The sequence below is a fragment of the Oncorhynchus nerka genome, linkage group LG19, assembly GCF_034236695.1.
Source record: "Oncorhynchus nerka isolate Pitt River linkage group LG19, Oner_Uvic_2.0, whole genome shotgun sequence".
NCBI classification, from domain to species: domain Eukaryota; kingdom Metazoa; phylum Chordata; class Actinopteri; order Salmoniformes; family Salmonidae; genus Oncorhynchus; species Oncorhynchus nerka.
Genome location: NC_088414.1, coordinates 6,207,642 through 6,220,120, shown reverse-complemented (window position 1 = coordinate 6,220,120; position 12,479 = coordinate 6,207,642). Strand labels below are relative to the sequence as shown.

At 42.4% G+C, this 12,479-nt stretch overlaps 1 protein-coding gene across 1 annotated transcript in view; it reads left to right on the top strand.

The window, feature by feature from the left end:
• LOC115146880 (whirlin-like) overlaps positions 1 to 12,479 on the top strand; it is a 41,872-nt gene that overhangs the window by 16,885 nt on the left and 12,508 nt on the right. The gene's annotated exons all lie outside the window — the stretch shown is intronic.

The following is a 12,479-nucleotide window of genomic DNA, read 5'->3' as shown; positions in this document are numbered from 1 at the left end:
TCCAGATTCCTATGGGCCATAATCAAAAGTAGTGCACTATGTAGGGAACACTGTGTCATCTGGGACACAGATTCAGAGTCCCACTAGTGAATAGCCAGCAGGCTTTCCCTGAGCCTTGTGTCATGTCTGCCTGTGCAGAGCCTCAGGCCAGCGTTTTAACACATATACAGCACGTCATTAGTTCAGGCAAATGCAGAGAATTGACTAGTGTTCGTCAAAGCAGGGCGACGTCACCATCAGCCAATAGGGTTGTGATCATAGAAATACAAATGATTATGGTTGTGACTGGGGTTGAACTGACCCCCCCCCCCCCCCCCCCCCCCAGGCAGGACATTGGTTTCACAAACTCTGTTGTGATGTTGTTGGACATCCAAGGTTCATTCAGTGATTCTGTGATATGACTGAAGCCATTATCTGTCACTCTGTCAGACGGAGGATAGATGTCAGACCCGATGTCAGTGTTGTTTTTTTATGGACTGCCTGTCAAATCAATCAAAAACACCCAGGCAGAGCAGGGTTAATCCCCATTGTAGCCTCTGGCCTTCTGGTGTGTCCCCATTGTAGCCTCTGGTGTGTGTGTGTGTGTGTGTGTGTGTGTGTGTGTGTGTGTGTGTGTGTGTGTGTGTGTGTGTGTGTGTGTGTGTGTGTGTGTGTGTGTGTGTGTGTGTGTGTGTGTGTGTGAGAGAGAAACCTCCAGCTCTGCTCACCCCTCCAGACATCTCTGAGCTCCTTCAATCTAAGTTAAACACCTTGCTTTCAAGTAATTGGCAATCTGTGGCTGACGCTCTTAAAAGGATTTTGAAGTAAACAAAAACACAGGGCACTCTTCAGAGAGAGCGAGAGATGATGAGGGGGACAGAGGAAGGGAGGAGGGGAACGAGAGAGAGTGGATAAGGAGGGCAATTCTACTGAAGTAGGGAGGGAGTTTCAATATGTTTTCAAAGTGTACCCAGCAGCTAGCCAGATGCTACCAGAGCTGGCTGTAATACATGCAAGCGGGCAGCGTTGTAGTCTGAGAGCTGTTAGCTGAGAAGGCTGTTAACACACTGTATAATAGCTTCAGAGCTGTTCAATATGAACAGGTAGGAGCACTCAGTAAAGTTAAATATCCATCCGCCCCAACCTCCTATACAGCGTCGACAGCTCTCAGCTCTCAACTCATTTCAGCTGTGAAGATACAGCCTGATGATGACATCTTAACAAGTCGAGAACTGTCGTCCGCTCCACACCATTCTCTGTCCTCCACCTTGATTCAGTCCATCACACTGGTCATAGAGGGACTGTTGTTCGTGCACATCCCTCTTTCCCTTCCTCCATCCCTCTCTTTTTTAATTAGAGCCAAAGGCCAGAATGGACCGATAAGCTAATTAATTAAGAATTAGGTTGCACGGCAAACCGAGCACGGGTTCAGCACTGCAAAAGTCTCATAGCAAAGGATCAGGGATATGACCCCTTTCATTTCATGGTGAATGGATGGGATAGCCCAATCAGTGGCTATGCTCTAATTGGTTTTGACACGGCTATTATTGGCTAATAGCTTTTCCCCTGAAAGAAACCTTGTCTAAAGAATGACAAAGTCTGGTCTCACAATTAGATTTTGGAGGTGGATACGCTTTTACACAGGATTCTCTCCGTTTCAGCCATCGATTGGAGAAGCTCACACAATCAGTGGAGAAGATAGCATGCTGGATTGTTCTGTTTACATCTGACAATGGAACAGTGGAACACACACACACACAAATACACTCATTGACCACCCTCCCCCCACCTTGACCCTTACCCCCACCTCAAGGGGATCAATAGCTGTCACAAGGCTTTGTGTGTTTAGTAGCCATTGTGTGGCTCCAGGGGTTCACTGCTCCTCCATGGACAGTCATACAGATACAGTGGGGCAAAAAAGTATTTAGTCAGCCACCAATTGTGCAAGTTCTCCCACTTAAAAATATGAGAGAGGCCTGTAATGTTCATCATAGGTACACTTAAACTATGACAGACAAAATGAGAAAAAATAATCCAGAAAATCACATTGTAGGATTTTTAATGAATTTATTTTCAAATTATGGTGGAAAATAAGTATCTCAATACTTTGTTATATACACTTTGTTGGCAATGACAGAGGTCAAATGTTTTCTGTAAATCTTCACAAGGTTTTCACACACTGTTGCTGGTATTTTGGCCCATTCCTCCATGCAGATCTCCTCTAGAGCAGTGATGTTTTGGGGCTGTTGCTGGGCGACATGGACTTTCAACTCCCTCCAAAGATTTTCTATGGGGTTGAGATCTGGAGACTGGCTAGGCCACTCCAGGACCTTGAAATGCTTCTTACGAAGCCACTCCTTCATTGCCCGGACGGTGTGTTTGGGATCATCGTCATGCTGAAAGACCCAGCCACATTTCATCTTCAATGCCCTTGCTGATGGAAGGAGGTTTTCACTCAAAATCTCATGATACATGGCCCCATTCATTCTTTCCTTTACACGGATCAGTCGTCCTGGTCCCTTTGCAGAACAACAGCCCCAAAGCATGATGTTTCCACCTCCATGCTTCACAGTAGGTATGGTGTTCTTTGGATGCAACTCAGCATTCTTTGTCCTCCAAACACGACGAGTTGAGTTTTTACCAATACGTTCTATTTTGGTTTCATCTGACCATATGACATTCTCCCAATCTTCTTCTGGATCATCCAAATGCTCTCTAGCAAACTTCAGACGGGCCTGTACATGTACTGGCTTAAGCAGGGGGACACGTCTGGCACTGCAGGATTTGAGTCCCTGGCGGCGTAGTGTGTTGCTGATGGTAGGCTTTGTTACTTTGGTCCCAGCTCTCTGCAGGTCATTCACTAGGTCCCCCCGTGTGGTTCTGGGATTTTTGCTCACCGTTCTGGTGATCATTTTGACCCCACGGGGTGAGATCTTGCGTGGAGCCCCAGATCAAGGGAGATTATCAGTAGTCTTGTATGTCTTCCATTTCCTAATAATTGCTCCCACAGTTGATTTCTTCAAACCAAGCTGCTTACCTATTGCAGATTCAGTCTTCCCAGCCTGGTGCAGGTCTACAATGTTGTTTCTGGTGTCCTTTGACAGCTCTTTGGTCTTGGCCATAGTGGAGTTTGGAGTGTGACTGTTTGAGGATGTGGACAGGTGTCTTTTATACTGATAACAAGTTCAAACAGGTGCCATTAATACAGGTAACGAGTGGAGGACAGAGGAGCCTCTTAAAGAAGAAGTTACAGGTCTGTGAGAGACAGAAATCTTGCTTGTTTGTAGGTGACCAAATACTTATTTTCCACCATAATTTGCAAATAAATAAATTAAAAATCCTACAATGTGATTTTCTGGATTTTTTTTCTCATTTTGTCTGTCATAGTTGAAGTGTACCTATGATTAAATTACAGGCATCTCTCATCTTTTTAAGTGGGAGAACTTGCACAATTGGTGGCTGACAAAATACTTTTTTGCCCCACTGTAAGTTGCCCCTCGGTATAGCTAGGTAAGAGCTCATCCCTCTGATGAAGTTGAATCTAATGCTTAAAGATACAATCTGTAGTAATGTGAGTTATAGAGCTGTCATTCTCATCGAAAGCAAGTCTAAGAAGTGGTAGACCTGTTCTAAGTGCACTATTTCTATGCTTCCTGTTCTTAAGTTGAATTTTTGCATCTTTTACTTTTGTTTTTTTGTACACCAGTGTCAAACAGCTGAAAATACAATATTTTTGGTTATAGAAAATATATTTCACAGTGGTTTAGATGGTACAATGATTATCTGCATAATACTTGATTGTTTTGTCATACAAACTGAAATTAGGCAAACTATTGTAATTTTATCAACCAGGAAAATGGCGTGGCGATTTCTGCATAGTGCACCTTTAATTGCTAGGTCAGAGGTTGATTTCACTTCTGTGGTGGTCAGTTATATGTGCAGGAAGATGAAGAGTGAGATTTGGAAATATGTCCCAAATCACACATTTTGACCTGGTTATTAAAAGTAGTGCACTACACAGGGAATTTGGTGCCATTTAGGACACAGAGAGAGTTTGATTCTGCATGGTTTGGCAGGGGGTCCAAGATGCTCCAGTACAGTACACTAGCTTGATGGTTATTGCTACGAAACAATAGTCCTTTCATTTCTCTATCGGATTGGATTAAGGAGAGCAGGACCACAGTCTGGTAAAGTGATTTAATCAGCAGGCATTCCCCAGTGGGAAATATGGATGTCAATCAATACACTAATTGCCTACCATCTAAAATGCCCAGTGTGAATGTGATAACTGCCTAGCTTTAGACGCTCAGCCACAAGAACATATATATATATTTTCCCCATAGGCTTTTACTGTAAATCAACTGTTTGGGCTTCTTTTCGACACGCGGTGAAATTGGAAGAGGTAGAAATGTATAGCATGGTTTAAGGGTTCTAGACTAGAGAATGTGTCCCTGGGCCTGATACCATTCCATTACATATGTGTCTGCTGGGTCCCACTCTCTGTAGGGATAGGGTTTAATACCTGGATGTATGCCTTCCAAGGTCACACCTAATCTGTCCCACATCATGTGAAATCGATTTGTCCTCCCTTTTGCGTGGACATTTTTCTTACCCCGGTGAAAACTCTCCTCGCCTCTTCCTCCTCCTCCTCTTCCTCTGTCATTATAAATCCCTGAGCTGCAGCCTTGGACGTGTTCTTCCCCCTGTGAAAGATAATGTTCTCATTTCTACAAAAACACTGAGCGTGAGGAAACAGAGAGAGTTGTCATTGTCACTAGGGACTGTGCTGAGTGGTGTCAGGCAGCAGTGTCCTGGAACAGTCCATACTGGGACTGGGGGGGCTGGATTAGGACATACAGGGAAATAAACTAAACACCCTTCACACTGGTTTCCTAATGATGCCCCCCCCCCCATCCAAGACATTTTAAGACAGTTGAAGCTCATTTACTACATTTCTTTACAATTTAAAAACTCTACAATTATATTTGGAGCACAGCAAAAACTACCCCAAGCATTATCACATTTGATTGCTGTAGCTCCATTCACCTCAGTCGATCAACAAACATCTAGCCTATTAGCTATATAATTAGCCGCTACAAATTAACTCACATTAACTCAGCACTGGGATTGAAAACTATAATTTAATACATACAGTAGGATCTGTTAGCAGAAAAGTATGATAAAAACACACTTTTTGCCATGGGCTGGGGATAATTTGTTGCAGTTTCTAAGCTAATTTCCTGTAATTCTACAAATTGTTCCATGAGATGTCATGTTAATATGATATCAAAATCAATGGGGCCTAGGGGTTAGGGCCCATGTACCCTCCATGCCCGGTCGGAAATTCGCTATGATTACTACTAAGTTTAGATGGCTTGCTAGACTAACGAGACTAATTTAACTACAGTTGAAGTCGGAAGTTTACATACACCTTAGCCAAATACATTTAAACTACATTTTCACAATTGCTGACATTTAATCCTAGTAAGAATACCCTGTTTTAGGTCAGGATCACCTCTTTATTTTAAGAATGTGAAATGTCAGATTAATAGTAGAGTGAATGATTTATTTCAGCTTATATTTCTTTCTTCACATTCCCAGTAGGTCAGAAGTTTACATACACTCAATTAGTATTTGGTAGCATTGCCTTTAAATTGTTTAACTTGGGTCAAATGTTTTGGGTAGCCTTCCACAAGCTTCCCACAATAAGTTGGGTGAATTTTGGCCGATTCCTCCTGACAGAGCTGGTGTAACTGAGTCAGGTTTGTAGGCCTCCTTGCTCGCACACACTTTTTCTGTTCTGCCCACAACTTTTCTATGGGTTTGAGGTCAGGGCTTTGTGATGGCCTCTCCAATACCTTGACTTTGTTGTTTGGAAGTATGCTTGGGGTCATTGTCCATTTGGAAGACCCATTTGCGACCAAGCTTTAACTTCCTCACTGATGTCTTGAGCTGTTGCTTCAATATATCCACATAATTTCCCTGCCTCATGATTCCATCTATTTTGTGAAGTGCACCAGTCCCTCCTGCAGCAAAGCACCCCCACAACATGATGCTGCCACCCCCGTGCTTCACGGTTGGGATGGTGTTCTTCGGCTTGTAAGCCTCCCCCTTTTTCCTCCAAAATAACAATGGTCATTATGGCCCAACAGTTCTATATTTGTTTCACCAGACCAGAGGACATTTCTCCAGAAAGTACGATCTTTGTCCCCATGTGCAGTCACAAACTGTAGTCTGGCTTTTTTATAGCAGTTTTGGAGCAGTGGCTTCTTCCTTGCTGAGCGGCCTTTCAGGTTATGGCCCTTTAAGCAGCTTGGAAAATTCCCGAAAATGATGTCATGGCTTTAGAAGCTTCTGATAGGCTAATTGACATCATTTGAGTCAATTAGGGGTGTACCTGTGAATGTATTTCAAGGCCTACCTTCAAACTCAGTGCCTCTTTTCTTGACCTCATGGGAAAATCAAAAGACATCAGCCAAGACCTCAGAAAAAAAGAATTGTAAACCTCCACAAGTCTGCTTCATCCTTGGGAGCAATTTCCAAACACCTGAAGGTACCACAGTCATCTGTACAAACAATAGTACGCAAGTATAAAAACCATGGGACCATGCAGTCGTCATACTGCTCAGGAAGGAGATGCGTTCTGTCTCCTAGAGATGAACGTACTTTGGTGCGAAAAGTGCAAATCAATGCCAGAACAACAGCAAAGGACCTTGTGAAGATGCTGGAGGAAACAGGTACAAAGTATCTATATCCACAGTAAAACGAGTCCTATATCGCCATAAATCTTCTTAAGCCTATGGGTTCCCCTACAGGAACTCCACCCCCCGTTCAGCTGAAACGGTGATGCAGGGAATGCAAAAATATTCTTAGAAATATTTAACCTCCACACATTAACAAGTCCAATACCTCAAATGAAAGATAAACACCTTGTTCATCTACCCAGCGTGTCAGGTTTTTAAAATGTTTTACGGCGAAAACACAGCATATATTTATGTTAGACCACCACCAAAACAAAGAAAAAACGTAGCCATTTTGTCCAACATAAATAATAAATATAAAATGACAAAAGCAGGATTTTAAAAAAAATCATTCACTAACCTCTTGAAAATCTTCATCAGATGACAGTCATATGACATGTTACACAGTCCATTTATGTTTTGTTCGATAATATGCATTTTATATCCATAAATCTCGGTTTACATTGACGCCATGTTCAGAAAATTCTCCAAAATGTCCGGAGGAATTATAGAAAGCTACGCCAGATAACAGAAATACTCATCATAAACTTTGACGAAAGATACATGTTCTACATATAATTAAAAGATACACTGGTTCTTAATGCAACCGCTGTGTCACATTTTTTTTTTACGTTACGGAAAAAGCCTAACATTGCAATAATCTGAGACGGCGCTCATTTCTCCGCCATGTTGGAGTCAACAGAAATACAAAATTACAACATAAATATTGCCTTACCTTTGATGATCTTTCATCAGAATGTAGTGCAAGGAGTCCTAGTTCAACAATAAATCATTTTGTTTCATAATGTTCAATTCTAGTGTCCAAGTAGCAGCATTTGCTACTATTTTCAGCTCAAATGCCCAAAAAATGACTTCTGGTCCAGGATAACTTTGCATCAAAACTTCCAAATTACATATTACAGGTTGACGAAACTGGTCAAACTAAGTGCAGAATCAATCTTCAGGATGTTATAATCATACAGATCGAATAGCATTCCAACCGGGCCATTCATGTTTATCTGGGGCTGATTGGAACAGCCGAAGCACTCCAACACATACGCGCCTTCAAGCACATGGAAATCTTTTGCGACACTTAGTACTTTCCTTCCCATTAGGTCAAAGTTCACAGCAAATGCTCCATTACACTTTCTACTGAATGAAGACATCTAGTGGAAGACATAGGAAGTGTTTCCAGATCCATAACTTGTTGGGAAGGGAGGGGGTGATGACGTCAAAGTTGCCCCAACTTTCAGGATTTCAAAACTAGTTTGGAAGATTGCCTGCCCTGTGAGTTCTGTTATACTCACAGACATAATTCAAACGGTTTTAGAAACTTCAGAGTGGTTTCTATCCAATATTATTATTATTATTATTATAATATGCATATATTAGCAATTTAGGACAGATTTTGATGCAGTTCACTATGGGCACGCAATTCATCCAAAGGGGAAATACTGCCCCCTATTTCTAACAGGCACAGTCAAGTTAGTGTATTTAATCTTCTGACCCACTGGAATTGTGGTGAATTATAAGTGAAATAATCTGTCTGTAAACAATTGTTGGAAAATTACTTGTGTCATGCACGAAGTAGATGTCCTAACCGACTTGCCAAAACTATAGTTTGTTAACAAGACATTTGGGGAGTGGTTAAAAAAGTGAGTTTTAATGACTCCAACCTGAGTGTACGTAAACTTCAACTGTATCTAAAAATCTACTGCCATGTGGGCTAATTGAGTGAATGCCATATAACAAGAGGAAAACTGCTGATGCACAACTAACTTTCCAAATTGCAACCCTGTGTATTCTACTACTCTGGCCCTCAAGAGGAAGTTAAGACCCCGACTGAGCCCCCCCCCTCTAAAATTGCTGAGGTCCGGATTTGGGTGTCCTCATATGTATTTACGGCCCTGGTAGCAGTGTCATAAAGTTGAATATAAGCACTTTGATCCTACTATCAAAGGGCATTGATCTACATTGATCTACAACATTGATCTACAACAGAGTGCTAGACAGTGCAGTGGTGTGAATTGGACCTGTCTGGTCTCTATCTCGTCTTGTTTTGGTCCTATCCCTCTCTCTGGGTAGTCATTGGAATGGGGTCAGATTTGACCAGAACTATGGGCCCCGGTCAAAAGTAGTGCACTACATAGGGAATAGGGTGCCATTTGGCATGCAGACAGAATCCAGCAGCACACTGGCCATTGTAGTATTTGATAAATTATGAATTAATGAGTCTTAGTTTAACATGGGCTACAGGTTAGATCTGAGTCTTACTTTAACATGGGCTACAGGTTAGATCTGAGTCTTACTTTAACATGGGATACAGGTTAGATCTGAATCTTAGTTTAACATGGGATACAGGTTAGATCTGAGTCTTAGTTTAACACTTCTCTGGGATATGTGGGATATGTTGGCACTCCAATATGTCCCATAAACATCACAAATGGTCCTTTTGTTCATTAATTCCGTCAATATATATCCAAAATGTCTATTTATTTGGCGCGTTTGATCCAGAAAACACCGGTTCCAACTCGCGCAACATGACTACAAAATATCTCATAAGTTACCTGTAATCTTTGTCCAAACATTTCAAACAACTTTCCAAATACAACTTTAGGTATTTTTTAACGTAAATAATCGATCAAATTTAAGACGGGATAAACTGTGTTCAATACCGGAGGAAAACAATGTGTAGCGAGCTTTCTGGTCACACGCCTCTAACAAAGAGTACACTTCTCTCTACCCTCATCCTGAACAGTGCTACTTCTTCTTTTCTCAAAGGAAAAACCTCAACCAATTTCTAAAGACTGTTGACATCCAGTGGAAGCAATAGGAATTGCAAGCAGTCCCTTAGAAATCTGGATTCCCAATGAAAACCCATTGAAAAGAGAGTGACCTCAAAAAAAAAAAATCTGAATGATTTGTCCTCTGGGTTTCACCTGCCAAATAAGTTCTGTTATACTCACAGACATCATTCAAACAGTTTTAGAAACTTCAGAGTGTGTTCTATCCAAATCCACTAGTAACATGCATATCTTAGCTTCTAGGCCTGAGTAGCAGGCAGTTTACTTTGGACACGCTTTTCATCCGGATGTGAAAATACTGCCCCCTATCCCAATTACGTTTTAACATGGGATACAGGTTAGATCTGAGTCTTACTTTAACATGGGATACAGGTTAGATCTGAGTCTTACTTTAACATGGGATACAGGTTAGATCTGACACGGAACCCAAACCCGCCGTGCGCCATCGTGCGCCATCATGCATACATTTATTTTGTCCCCCCACACTAAACGTGATCACGACATGCAGGTTAAAATATCAAAACAAACTCTGAACCAATTACATTAATTTGAGGACTGGTCGAAAAGCATTAAATGTTCATGGCAATTTGGCTAGCTAGCTTGCACTTGCTAGCTAATTTGTCATATTTAGATAGCTTGCTGTTGCTAGCTAATTTGTCCTGGGATATAAACATTGAGTTGTTATTCTACCTGAAATGCACAAGGTCCTCTACGCCGACAATTAATCCACATAATAAAACGGTCAACCGAATCGTTTCTAGTCATCTCTCCTCCTTCCAGGCTTTTTCTTCTCCTGACTTTATATTGCGATTAACAACTTTCATAAATTAGGTGCATTACCGCCACGACCTCGTTCGTCTTTCAGTCACCCACGTGGGTATAACCAATGAGGAGATGGCACGTGGGTACTGTGGTGGTTCATTTCTTTACAATCAAATGAGGAGAGACCAACTTATCACACAAGTCAGAGTCATACTTAAACTAAATCTTTCATAGTGAGAGTTTGCAATAGCAATGGCTTGTCGACGAATCAACGTTTCTGAAGATCCGTTGAGAGCGGCAACACAAAGGCTACTGAGATCTTTTATAGCAAAAATCCACCCCCTAGTGTACATAACAAACCACAGATGTTTTGAAAGGGTCACAAGGTGAGACTTTTTAAATGAGAAAGGTGTATCCCGTAGCCAGATAGCATTCGCTATAAATTATCGTTCAGTTTGGTCCCTAAAACGAGGTTCCAATCTCATTCCTGGTACTTCATAGCACAAAAACACCAACTCATCCAATGGCATAAATCAATTGTCAACTCCAGATACACCCATCTCATGTAAAAACCCTTCTTGACCCCACTCCTGGACAAGCTCACTGAGGGGAGTGAGCCTCTAGGTCATACACTAACCCAGGATAGGTGCAACATCAGAGATGACATACAATGGTTCCAGACACTACCACACACTTCCCCCAATACCAATGGAGTCTCTGGGCCCCAGGTGGGCCCCCGGTTGGGCCCCAGGTGGGCCCCAGGTGGGCCCCAGGTGACTGAGCCCCAGCTGAGGGAAGAAGTGCATCTGCCATCACCAGAGTCCGAAGGGTACATTCTAATAACAAGTATATCACATAAGCATATTATGCAGATAAGACATCTTAAATATCTATGTTACACAACTAATTCTGATTCCTCCGCCACAGTACCTGCTTCTATAAACCAATGAGGAGATGGGAGAGGCAGGACTTGCAACGCGATCTGCGTCACAAATAGAACTGACTTCTATTTTTAGCCCTGGGCAATTCAGACGGTCATTGGCGCGCGCGAGCAGTGTGGGTGCAACAATTGAATAATATAGATTTTTTAAATGTATTTTGACGCAAATGGTGTAGTCAGCCTGTGAGTCTTAGTTTAACATGGGGTACAGGTTAGAACAGGGTCTCAGAGGCGAATCTCTTTCATTATTATCGTTGGCGTCATACATGTCCTAACAACCATCAAATAAGTTGTCATTAAGGGATTGATTGTTCTTACACCTTGTAGGTTTGAACTATACTCTCAGGTTGTGTCCCAAATGGCACCCTATTCCCGACATAGTGCACTACTTTTGACCAGGGCTCTATGGGGAATAGGGTGCCATTTGGGACACACCCAATGGGCACTTTTCAAGGTAAATTCACTTTTTTCAGGTAAATGTATGTTGTAAGCAGTTAATTGGGATACTGACTAAGTGTGGCTTCACCTTGGGGTAGGGACTTATATTTGGCAAAGGTTGCAGCACCTCACTCCTCCAGACCTGGTGGCTAACTCAGACGAATGAGAGTGGTTAAGAGTTTGGGATGAGGAGTCTGGGGCGAGGGGGAGGAGAGTGAGTTGCCCCTCTCTCCTTCCCTCCCCTCTCTCTCCCCATATCTCTCTCTCTTTCCTCTTTCACTCTCTTCTCTCCCTCTCCCTATCTTTTTTCTCTCTTTCTCTTACACATGGCCTTGCGGCTGGTGACTTTGAAGTGGTGTCTTTGATTAAGGAGCTAATTAAAGAAAAGCTGTTTGTGAGGAGATACAGAGAGCGAGAGAAAGAGAGATAGGAAGAGAGGGATAAAGTCAGGACAAGGAAGAGCGAGGAGAGAGAGAGAGAGAGAGAGAGAGAGAGTGTGTATGTATGAATTCGGGGTACAATTCTCATCTGGTTCTCAAGTGCCGTGGCGCCATCGCTGAGTGAATTGATTGGATTGGCTGAGCTGGCAGTGGCATATGAGAAGGTCAGTTGCATAGAGTAGGCTGTGGTTCTGTGGAAGAGATGAGAGCCTTAGTGACCAGTGTTAGACTGATGTACTCTGGCCCCTTCACGCCAGCTGTGGGTGGGATGGATGGATGATGAGCAATGACAAATGCATGTACATGATTTCTCTCTCTTTGTTCTTTTTCTGTCCCTTTGTTTCTCATTTCCTGCCTGACACACACCTCCCCTCTC